Source organism: Engraulis encrasicolus, chromosome 24 (genome assembly GCF_034702125.1).
Source record: "Engraulis encrasicolus isolate BLACKSEA-1 chromosome 24, IST_EnEncr_1.0, whole genome shotgun sequence".
NCBI lineage: Eukaryota > Metazoa > Chordata > Actinopteri > Clupeiformes > Engraulidae > Engraulis > Engraulis encrasicolus.
In genome coordinates, this window is record NC_085880.1 from 22,374,519 (window position 1) to 22,386,601 (window position 12,083).

Genomic DNA, 12,083 nt, shown 5'->3' on the forward strand with positions numbered 1-12,083 from the left:
TTCTGAACATTGTCATAACAAACGCAGTTATTTAATTAATGTTGAAGTATCCGTGTTATTGTTTTCTGTGCTGGTAAAAGCAGAAATGCCTATTAGCCAAGGTCTAATTGAAAAGGGAAAAAAGTCCACCTTGACTTCATTGATTACAAGCACGAAGAACGCGCTTCAATTTTACAGCATTGCCAGCGCATTTCTCTCCAATCCCTCTCTTTCTCCCCTCCCCTCCCTCTCCATGCTAGCCTATCCCCCTCTCTTTCTCGAAAGTGAGGTAGGCCTAAGTGTGCGGTCGTAGTTTTTTCTCTTGTGCATTTATTTTTAGGTTAACTTATCAAATTGTCTTGATGTCAATGTCAAGTGAATTTAAAGCGGAAAGGAAACGTCTTGCAATGCGTTGTCATACTCCTAATGCGGCCCCAAAACCTACCGCATCTTCTTCCACCTAGCCTGATTATCATCGACTTTCACATCTCTTCGAGACTGGCTGAAGCTGTTGCATCACTAGGAGGGCACGGCCTGGCTATCTTCCACCGGCATGCCCATCACAACCAGTGGCCAAAGTCAGACTAGGTTAGACTATAATTGCCACTTTTTAACTAAAGCTAAACAGACACTGAATTGTTATTGATATGTAGTAGACTAAATGAAAGCTGTTTTTTTTCTGTAGGCTAAATAGGCTACAACAGAGTAACAGGCTGGCTGCAATAGAGTCTACAATAGCCTACATGATGGGTAGGCTATATTGGTGCATAAAGCAATCAGTTTGACAAATATAATGTCATTGAATGCAGATTTCCTCATATCACCATGCTCATATATTCTTGAAAAACGAAATGTGCACGGTTACTCAAGGCATTTTTCTATATAAGGCACAGATGTTCATGATTTAACACACCCTATTTTTTTCCTGAATTCACAGTTGCACTGCAAAAAAAAACAAAAAAAAAACATAATCACACATGAAATTGAACGTGGACATAATTTACCACTTATTTAGGCGCGAAAAAAATGGGGACACTTCTGGTTACATTCGGGACAATACAAAGTGGAATCCGGGACCATTGCGGGACACAAAGGAAAAAAGTTAATTTCGAGCCCTGGCCCAGAGGGCCCATCTCCACTCCAGATCCCTAGAGGGCCCATCTCCACTCCAGATCCCTAGAGGGCCCATCTCCACTCCAGATCAACAAAGGACAGATCCCCAATTCCAGAGGGCCCATCTCCCCTCCAGAGGATCCATCCCCACTCCAAACCAGCCAGAGAGTATATAGATTCGTGTCACACGTGGGGATTCATCAGAGCGCCATCTTGGAAAGGCTGGATCAGCCTGCAACTCAACTCCTCCCTGACCCTTTCAAAAATCTCTACAAGACCATGAGATTGAAACTGAGTGTCACATTAAATTCCCCAGGGTGAATTCAACACTTGGAGAGTAGGGCTAACTAGAAGGGAGTGAAACTGAACTCCATTAACACTGCAAAATTAGCTGTGTATTTGTAGCTGTGTATTTGTCATTGGCTGTCAGTGAAGACTGACAATAAAGTTGCTATTGTATCATATTGTATCACATTGTATCGTATTGTATCATATCGTGTCGTATGACAAAGGCCCACATTTTCCACATTAATTTCCTCCCCTGCCAAGAATCATTCTAATTGGTGTGGCGTGAGAAAATGATCCCCATCCATTAAGGAGTGGTGACTCATATCCCAACCTGCCCTGCTTTGCTGCATGGAGCTGAACCATAATACAACATGTGTATGAGGGGGTATGTATATGGCAATATTGCAAAAGGATGAGGCATAGTTGTGCTTCTGTTAAGGTGTATGCAACCAGACAGAGTAGACAGGCAGGCAGAGCCAGGGGTGGGGTGTGACATTGAGAAAACTATAAAAGTAAAGCTGTGTGTGTGTGAGAGAGAGAAAGAGAGAAAGAGAGAGAGACCCAGAGAGAGAGTACATGTCTGTCTGTCTGTCTGTCTGTCTGTCTGTCTGTCTGTCTGTCTGTCTGTCTGTGAATCCATGTGTGCCTGTGTGCGTGAAAAGTGCGAGAGAGAGATAGGAAGAGAGAAAGTGAGATGTAGAGGTGAAGAGAAAGAGAGAGATAGAGAAAGGCAGCGAGGGGAAGGGAGGGAGGGAGTGCCTTGGCTTGGGCATGTGGATCGATGGCTGGCTGTGGAGTGCAGCAGCCAGAGTCGTGTTGCCAGATGTGCCTGACCAAATCCCGCCCAAAAGGCTCTACAAAAACGCCAAAATGCGTTAAATTCCGCCCAATTTCAATAAATGACATTGATTCCTATGGGCATAAAACGGCACACACAAAAAAAAACCGCCAAGTGGCCAATATTTCCCGTTTTTACCCGCAGACTGCCATCCCAAGTAGCCCAATTGGGCGGGTAACCGACCAATCTGGCAACATTGAGCCAGTGTTGCGAGGGATGTTGCTGACAGAGCATGCCTGGCCACACCTCTGCTGAGGTGCTAAATCTAGACAGCAGGGCCAGTCATACACATACACACACACGTAGTATGTCTGAGGTCACTTGTGCAGCACCACTGCCCCATGCCATGCGTACTACAGAGAAGAACAGGACATGGGCTCGGAGACACAAAGGCTGAGCTGGCCACTGCTACAGCACTGTACGCCTGCCTCAAGCGTTGCAATGCAAGCAGACATTATTTTTATTATTAACACATTATCTGCATGTAATATACTGCAATGTTAGTGATGTATGTCTGCCCCAAGTGCTGCGAAGCAAGCAGAGATTATATTTATTATTATGACATTATGTGTTTGCAAGGTTTGCTCAACAGTAATGTTTGTCTGCTTCAAGTGCTTCAGTCAAACTATGCCTACATTGGGGTGGGTCGGGGGTGCAGTTTAAAATCATTAGCAGACTGAGTGAATGCATTGAGATAGCCAAATTATGAAATATGAGTACAACTGGACATCTCATGGGAGCATCAGTTTACCACACAGTACACGTCTATATGGGGCATGGTGATGTTCAGACAAGATTGTCTAAAATTGTCACTAGTTTGATTTCAGTGCACATTGCATCAACCCAGTAACTCTGTCGTATGAAACAAGCCCAATGTCTCTGTGTTTGGTCTAACATTTGCAGCACAAACAGGACAAATCGAAACATCCTCTTAAGGATGCTCTCACCATCGTAACCTAAATAGATCTGCCCAGTATATCAGCAGACAAAAGGCTGTGTCCTTGCCAGTGGGCACAGACACAGACAGTGCAGGCGAGTTATTGGGACGCTCCATGATAGCTTCTAGTGAACGTGAAGATGGTCATAATGTAATAACAATAATAAAGTAATGTGTAAATAGGAAGATAATAATCTAATGATCTCAGTTGTCGAAATACAATTTCAAACCTGTGTCCAGCATTGAGAATTAAATATGTGTTACAATCATAAACAATCAACACAACATACACATATCTAACCAGCATTTCAGGAAAAAAGCTCCTATATATCATCATATATGTCCCATATATCATCAGAGACTATTGATTACCAACTTTGAGTATGTACCACTATGGGCACGTGAACACACTGCAGGGGGTACGTGGAAAAATGCAATAATAACAAATGTATGGAGAATAGTCACACTGGGAGAGAGGAAGCGTTCAATAGATCTAGAGAGAGTATACTCATGGTATGACACAAAAAAGGTTTAGGGGGAACACGAGGTAAAAAAAAGTCGGGAATCCCTGAGATATGAGACCCAGGATGTGGTTGGCTTCCTCTCCGCTCGGCTGTCTCCACAGACAGTGCCTCCGAGTGCATGAGGCTAAGCGGCTGCATCAGCCCTGTGCAGCCCCCCGAGGGAGAGGCAGAGCAGGGGGAGAGGGGTGTGGTGATAACAGCCTCTCCTATCCCATCCCATCCCATCCCATCCTATGCTATCTCATCTCACCACAGTGCATCCACTCCCCCAATCCCATTGCATCCCTGTTCAGCTGCTGTGCTATGTTGCTATATGTGCTATGTTGCTGCTAATTCATGCTATGTTGCTGTGCTATGTTGCTGTGCTAATTCAACACACAGAGAGTCGACTTTGACATGTTTTGTATGGCGGCGTACAGGGGAAATGGATGGTGAAGGATGGGACATGAAGAGACATAGCTAGGGGCTGGGGATGGGGTAGCCAGACCATGCCCTCCTAGTGCCGCAACACCTTCTAGTCAGGTCAAGAGCAATGCTTCTGAGCTCCCGAAAAATCGGGAACTCCTCCCACTTTGTCGGGAAGCAAACAACCATTACCAAACCAAGGGAGGCTTGTCAACTATGTCATGTAGGAAATGTTTATTGTTATGCTCTTGGTCAGACAAATTCTAGAAGAGATTTGAAAGTCAATGATAATCAGGCAAGGGATGGGGGTATGGCGGCTTGGGAAATGGATGAGGTGGGATCAGGGCTGGACTGGGGGAGCAATGGGGCCCTGGCACTTTTGGCTTAAAGGGGCCCCTCATAATTAGCGGCGCAGTACTGACTCACCGGTGGGCCCCGCACCCTCGTGGGCCCCTATTTTCAGAAATGTAAAAAAAAAAGTTTGGGTTTTTTTGGTAACATTTCTGAAAATAGGGGCCCACGAGGGTGCAGGGCCAACCGGGAAATGCCCGCTATGCCAGATTACCAGTCCAGCCATGGGTGGGATGGAATGTGGGGAGTGGGTGTACAGCATACAGTAAACTTTGCAGTGTGTTTTTCACGCAAAACCCATGGAGCAACTGAGGGAGAGGCAGGGTAGGGGGTGGGGCTGTGGGTATGGTGCAATGGAAGAGAATGGAAGGTGAGGGAGGAGATATGAGGAGGAGACTCAGTTTTTTGTAGTGTTAGTTGAACAATTTGGAGTGTAGAAACATCAAGAAAAGTGTCAAGTCAACTCTCTAGGAATTGAATAAACAGTGCAACATTCTCTGCGTAAAGATCTTATGGGAAGGGGGGTGTTTGAGGTGGGATGGGAAGGCGTGAGAAGGGTTGTACAGCAATCAGAAAAATGTAGTGTCAGTTCATCACATAGCCCCATAATGCACAACGTTCCAACAGTAATAGTCATTGGGGGAAAAAAACACAACTACCAAAGTTCTACACACACCACTACGAGATTACACCACCAGACCTTTAGTAATACATTATAACATGATCATTGCCACTCTGGTAACAGCAAGTTTATATAACAGGGGCCGTGTTTTCATGGGTTGGTACGTAAAAGCATGTTGAAGTCGACTCTACATGTTGAATGAATGCAACAAAATGTTCTGAGCAAGGCAGGTATGCAATGGGATGCAGGAGTGGGCGCACTGGTATGGGATAGGATAGGATAGGATAGGATAGGATAGGATAGGATAGGATAGGATAGGATTGGATTGGATTGGATAGGAGAGGGTGGGGTAGGAGAGGATAGGAGAGGAGAGGCTGTCAGCACGTGCTCCACTGCACCACCTCCACCCAGCCCAGGACCAGCGCCCTTCTCTCTGCCAGCCACTCCCTGCCACTTAGCATGCAGCCTCAGGCAGCCATGCAGGCAGACGGGCAGGGCAAGCCAAGCCACAGAGGTAGTAGTAGTACTAGCAGTAACTCTGCCTGGGCTGGGCTGGGATGGGATGGGTCTCCCTGGGCTGGGACTCTACTCTACTCTACAGTTTACTGCCTTCTTGTCAGGCCCAGGGGCCCATGGAATCATAATTCGCCCCTGGGCCTCAGTCCCACTCCCATCACACTGCTGCAGGTCCTGCATACATCTGTTCATCTACAGGTATTATTCATAAACGACACAGTAAGGCCGGCCGCACATTGGCTCCGACAGCACTGCGGCGCACTTTTGCTTCCGACAGAATTCGGACCCCCAAACCCAATTTCACACGAACATTGCATTGATAGTCAATGGGCGGCGCCGACAAAATAGAACTTGTCTCTAATTGCTATCCGACATCGGCGAATGTCCGCGGACATCGGCGCCAGTGTGCGGGGTTCTATTGAAAAAAATGAAATCGAACTTTTGCGGAGCAATGCGCAGCACTTTGTGGGAGCCTATGTGCGGAAGCTCTAAAATAAAAATGTTACTCCAACACAGTAAGAGTAGAGATTTAACATTGTGTGTTTGGTCAGAGAACTCTCTAAGTGTTGAACCTACACCGTTATCCACCATGTGCTGTTCCTTACACCCTAACTGTGGCACTGCTTGCATTGCCACACAACATAAGGTGATGTCCCTGACGGAACAAGATGCATTTCCTAAGCTAGTCAACAGAATCTTTACATTTTCAGTGTAGATTTTCTACAGCACAGCCACTCATTTGCTTGAGCAACCACAACGGATGTAGTCAAGTCAAGTCAAGTCAAGTTATTATTGTCAAAAATCTATGTAACAGGGTTAGCAGCACAGAAGTTTGAAATTGCGTTTGACCAGTCTCCAGTCTACAATTTCAGTAAAATCACATGGCATATAGAGCAAGTGCATGCTTTTTGTACAGGCAAGCAGCATTTTGTCTTGTATAATACCCACTGTGACATGCAAAACGGCTGTTGCTACTCATGGCACGCCACCCTTTGTGAAAATGTGCATTCCTTAGTGAATAATAAACACTTGTCAGCTTGTTAAGTGGTGAGGTGTTTCTCCTCAGCACAAAGGGGACGTGTTATTCCTCAAACACCTTGAGAAAGCGTCTTCTATGATGTAATGAGGGCCTACTCACAGGGTTCAAGGGTAAACTCAGGTACTCAGCACAGGGTTCAAGGGTTAACTTCAAAAACACCATGGCAGATTTTAGGGGCTTAAGATAAAAACGTTACAATGTTGTTCTGGCAAAACTTCAAGCAGAAACACTTCCTAATATTTATAGAGGTCATAGGGGTTACAGTTCTGCCATGAGAGCAAAGCTAACTTGTAAGGGTTATATGGACCGACTATACCATTACTATCTAACAGCTGCCCAAATCCTGATGTCAAGGTTCCATGTGTTGCCTGGGTTTAACTTAAACCCTGATTATAGCCCAGTCAAATACAGCAGGGCAGGTCATTGTCTACAGTGTGTGGAGATGCATTTACATCAGGGATGTCAAACTCAGGCCCGGGGGCCACAGCTCAAATGTCTTAACATTTCAATTATGTATTACAGTTGTCCCACATACGCCGTTAATGTATAGCATAATGACACTTGAACATGGAATTTGACGTGTCACAGGAATAATAGTGCGCACAGGCCAATGAAACAGCTCACTCACAGCAGGCCGCAATACACAATATGCAGGCACATTTGAACTACCATGGGAAAGAGTATGTGTGAAATTGTGTGCGCATAATTTTAGTCCTATTTTAAAAAATGAATATTGAGTTTGGCCTGCAACTTCGTACCAGATTTTGATTTTGGTCCTCAGTCATTTTGAGTTTGACACCCCTGATCTATGTGATACTAACTTGATGGACCAATGATGTTACCGGTAACTTCAGACAGTGACGCTGTAGGAATAACTTCATTACACAGAGGCCTACAGCACTCAAGAAACCCCAACAGGCGGAGTACTAAAGTTGGCCACTTGGAAGACACAGGCTGCCGGATCCACAATGCATGCTGCTTTCAATCACAAAACTTCAAAGTAGTCCCTGCACTTGAGGCTACGTGACTTCGCTCTGCGGTGGGCAACAGGACCCTTGGACTACGCACAGACAATAGCTCCTTTGTGCGCTTCTTCCTGTCCAGAAGAGCCTCAGTGGGACAAGTGGGACACGAAAAGAAAAAGAGACTAGCGCAGTCCATGAAGTTGTGTACAACCAACAGCTGATTGGGACGCGTCTGTCCACTTTCTGGCACCTACGGGCCCCAAGTGACCCCAGGGAGATGACATGACGCGCTGCTGATTCGTTAAATCCAGCGACCAGATAGCAAATGGTCTTACGCTAGTTATCTAGTTCGCAGGTTAAACAAGGCTATGCAAATCTTGCAGGATAAGTCCATTAACAAGTATGTGTCACCCTTTCATGTGGGACAACAGCCAGACGGCACATCCTGACATGTTTCACTCAAGTACTACACGCAGCTGGGCAGCATGGATATTTTCACGACGAGCGTTTGCGTGTCTATTCTGTTGAATGCGAGGATGAAACACCGATGTTTATTTTCATACTGAAGTTTGGTGTCATGGTGTGAACTTGAATCGGTCGTAATCGTTCCCATCTGGGTCTGGGTGGGCAGAGTTATGCATGCTAAAAGGCTGCATCAGGCAAGGGATGCGTCGCTCCTCCCGTATTGCATCACAGCAGCCGTCAGAGGCACGGCTCGTCCTTCCCAAAAGGACAGTTGCCTTGCAAACCCTATCGATTTCGGGACAATTGAGGAGCAGTGACATTGGTACAGTATTACTGCACACCACAAAACGTATTCACGTTTAAGCGCATTTGAAAATAGAGTAGGCTACAACTTGCGACCACAAGCAATGACGGTAGGGAGTTCACGGGAAGCGGATGGTCTATTCCTATGGATCAGAAGAAACACATAGCGTACAACTAAAATATTGAGCTATTGCTGGACCTGGGATGAAACGTGGTCATTTTGCCGCGTGCCCCATGGCAGCCTCACCTGGAATGATGAGGCATGCAGACTTTTGCTGCATTGAGTCAAGCCTCCCAGGAGACGTACCACGTGACCTAACTCTGCATCGCCAGCATCGCTTAGAAACTCGACCGTCCCATACACGCAGTTAACAGAAATCTCCCAGTAAACAAGCCTCCCGTTACTATTTGAAGAGTCCAAAGGCGAGTGCCTGGCATGTGGCGATGTATCACGCGTTATATGGCTATTCTTGCGTCTGTGGCGATGTTACATTGGCACGCAAGTCATTGCGGCAGTGACCATGGGCTGAGGCAAACTAATGGCTACTTTCTAGGAACCTTTTAGGGTGCAGGGACTATTTTCAGCTCGGATGCAAAACAAACCAACAGCCCAAAACGCATTTATGCAACGAATCATGAGTATGCTAGCCTGGGGCTATTCTTCACCGCCTGCGTAAAATCGGGTTGCCTTTACGCTGGCCTGCGCACCGCATATTTGGAAAAGAAAGTATACTGCACTCTGCTGCGGCAGGGAAAACATTTCAAGTGGGCACGCACACAGAGAAAGCAGAAATGTGCCTTACCTGATATTAATGTCTCTCGCCTATTCTCTTCTTGTCATCACATAGAAAAGAATTTCTGTTATTTGCTCGGGTCTTGGTGGAGCGCTACACCATGTAATCCCTGGAGGAGAAACGTCCTTGATCACTTTTTTGCTGGAATCATTAGATCTTTTTCATGAGGGGGGAAAACACTTCAGCTGGTCTTCTTGGGCTTCTCCCCTTTCCCTCCTCCTTTCTCTTTCGTCACCAAATCCACTCTTGCTTCAACGGCCTCTCTGCGGATGACGCGTTTTAATTAAACATTTAGATGGCTGGGATGATGGGTGAGCCACACTGATTCAGGCGCTTCTTCGCGGTTTCGGCCGGCCGACACCTATCGGGGAAGGAAGTCGAGTTTGCTACTTTCCGACTGTTGGTCCTCCGGCCCAGCCCCTCCCCTTTCTCATTCCACAGCACGCGGCCCGTTAGATGTTGCAGCAGTGCACCGATGGACATCACAACCGCAGCCTCTCCTCGTGCGCAGTAGGCTAGTGGACAGTAGGCTAATATGTTGCTGCTCACTGCTGCAACAGTGTTGCAAACGTTATTTATTTTTCATCAACGTTGAAATTTGAGGATGGCCATGTCTACTAGAAAATCACATCACTTTGTTGAAGATTATTATGTGGAGATTAGAACCATTGAATCTCCTCTTTAGTTGAGCCACTGTCCCAAGACAATGTGCTTGAAAGATTAAATCCATTCACTCGCCATGAATGATACATTAATTCAAACATTGTCTTTTTATTAACATGTTATTAGGCCTACATGGCGTATGGGGCAATTAATTCATGGACTTAATGCATAGCCTACATTTATTAGTTTTATACATTAACCAGTAAACATTTTCCACAGCTTTCGAGGGGGGAAATCAATCAACTCTGCTGTCCATTCTACTATTGCAATGGTATATTTGTCCATTGACCTTGAACTCTGGCATCATCCAAGGTGTCTGTTCACATCAGATAATCCTCAACAGTTAGTCACGTTTGTGTGTGTGCAGAAGTACGTAGGCCCCAGCCCCTATGTGTTTGTGTAGGACTGGTACATTTTTGCAATGATAGGCCTGCTACATTTCACCCACCAGTGAGTTGGAATCACGCTCTTGCCTTGTAAAATGATGAGTCATTCTCTGGGCAGTGAGATGTTTATTGCAGTAATGGTAATAGTCAAAGTCAAATTCATTGTTATTGTCAAAACCATATGTAGGCCTACTGTACAACTTATCTATCTGATTTCTAAATGTAGTGCTAAAGTAGCCTACATACATACTGTAGGTCTGCATATTGAACATCTTATATATGAAGGCAATGACATAACAGCACAAAATGTAAAACAATATGATACACAGATGGATGTACATATAGCGTGAAAGCCCATTGGGAAACTCCAGCTCCCATTGTCATTGTGACACAGCACGCCACAGCACACAAGAGAACACTGCACACAATGAAATTGCATTTATGCCTCACCTGTGCAAGGGGGCAGCCCTCAATAGCGCTCCTAGGGAGCAGTGCGGCGGGACGGTACCTCAGGGTACCTCAGTCATGGAGGAGGATGGTGAAGAGCACTGGTTGATTACTCCCCCCACCAACCTGGCGGGTCGGGAGTCGAACCAGCAACCTTTGGGCTACAAGTCTAACACCTTATCCTCTTACCCAGCTGTATAGTGTAGAGCCTAGCACAGATACTTTTAGAATATTGTTCCACTATAAATGGACGTGAGTACTTGACATCGTAGCACATTCATTAACATTCAAATTATTATTATTTATTTATTTTGTTTCAGTGACCAAAGCACAGTCATACTATGTGCATGATTCATTCACTCCAGAAAAAGAGTAGGCCTAAATACTCTTTGTTGGGCGCTGGTGGCTCAGGTAAAGGTGCCATTTCAGCTTAAGGTCGCAGGTTTGAGCCCCATTACTCTGGTACAAATACAGCAGGTGTTGTGATGCCGTTTTTAACTTAAGTCCAAGTACTTCTTTTCCAAAACAAGGCATCTAGCATCTATTCTATCCAAAGATACACGCTACCTTGGAGGTACAAGTTGTATCGCCAGTCAGAGAACAGCTTGGAGAACGAATGCCTCCTTTCACACTAACGCAGGAATGCCTACCTTTCCATTAGATCTTCCCAGAAAACCATTTTTTCCCATCAATGCCATTGTGCTGTATGAAATAGCCAAATCATGCTCCTATAGGCCAGGAGCCTATCTCCATCTCCAATCTTCATACCACATGTGTCATTACCTGGACAAGTTGTATTGCAAATATAGAAGTGTATGACAGAGGAAGTACAAATTGTAGGGCAAAATGTACATGAGCATGAATGAAAATATGAAAACCATTCATAATCATTTTCAGTAAAGTAAGTTTCAACTGAAGCTGCCCATTATGACGGCTTTTAAGCAGGCCTGCCACAGCCGAGCAAACAAACTAGGCAATCACCTAGGGCCCCCAGCTGAACAGGGCCCCCCTGGTTATGACTGGCATTGTACCTGTTGGCTGCTTGTATTCAAATGACAGCAATGACAACTTTGGGCAGTACCTCTATAAATTCAGCAACCAAAAAGTGCGGTGCCACTCAGTGGCGGAACAATTGCACACAGGGCCCCAGGGCAAGGCACTTATAGGGCCCCTTATACCGCTTGCCAAGCTCACAATAGGGCCCCCACCACCAATACGGGAGGGCCCTGGGCCCAGGGGCAAGTGCCCTGCTCGCCCCCCCTATAGCTCCGCCCCTGGTGCCACTGCTAACAAAATCTGTCTTGAGGGGGTGCATCCCTATAGTTTGAAGAGGAAAAAATGGGTCTCAAACCCCTCTTTTTCAAGCCCCCCAAATACTGTGAAAGAGTCCTGCTTTTATGTTGAATGACCTCGTGTGTCACTCGTAATAGTCTCCAAATACATGTTAG

At 45.8% G+C, this 12,083-nt stretch overlaps 1 protein-coding gene across 3 annotated transcripts in view; it reads right to left on the reverse strand.

Moving 5' to 3' along the window:
* Positions 1–9,564, reverse strand: part of hspa12a (heat shock protein 12A) — an 84,958-nt gene extending 75,394 nt beyond the window's left edge. For all 3 annotated transcript variants that reach the window (XM_063192275.1, XM_063192276.1, XM_063192273.1), the window contains exon 1: positions 9,149–9,564. The gene's annotated coding sequence lies outside the window, so the exon portion shown is untranslated. The remainder of the gene's footprint in view (positions 1–9,148) is intronic.
* Between the last annotated feature and the right edge of the window lie 2,519 nt (positions 9,565–12,083).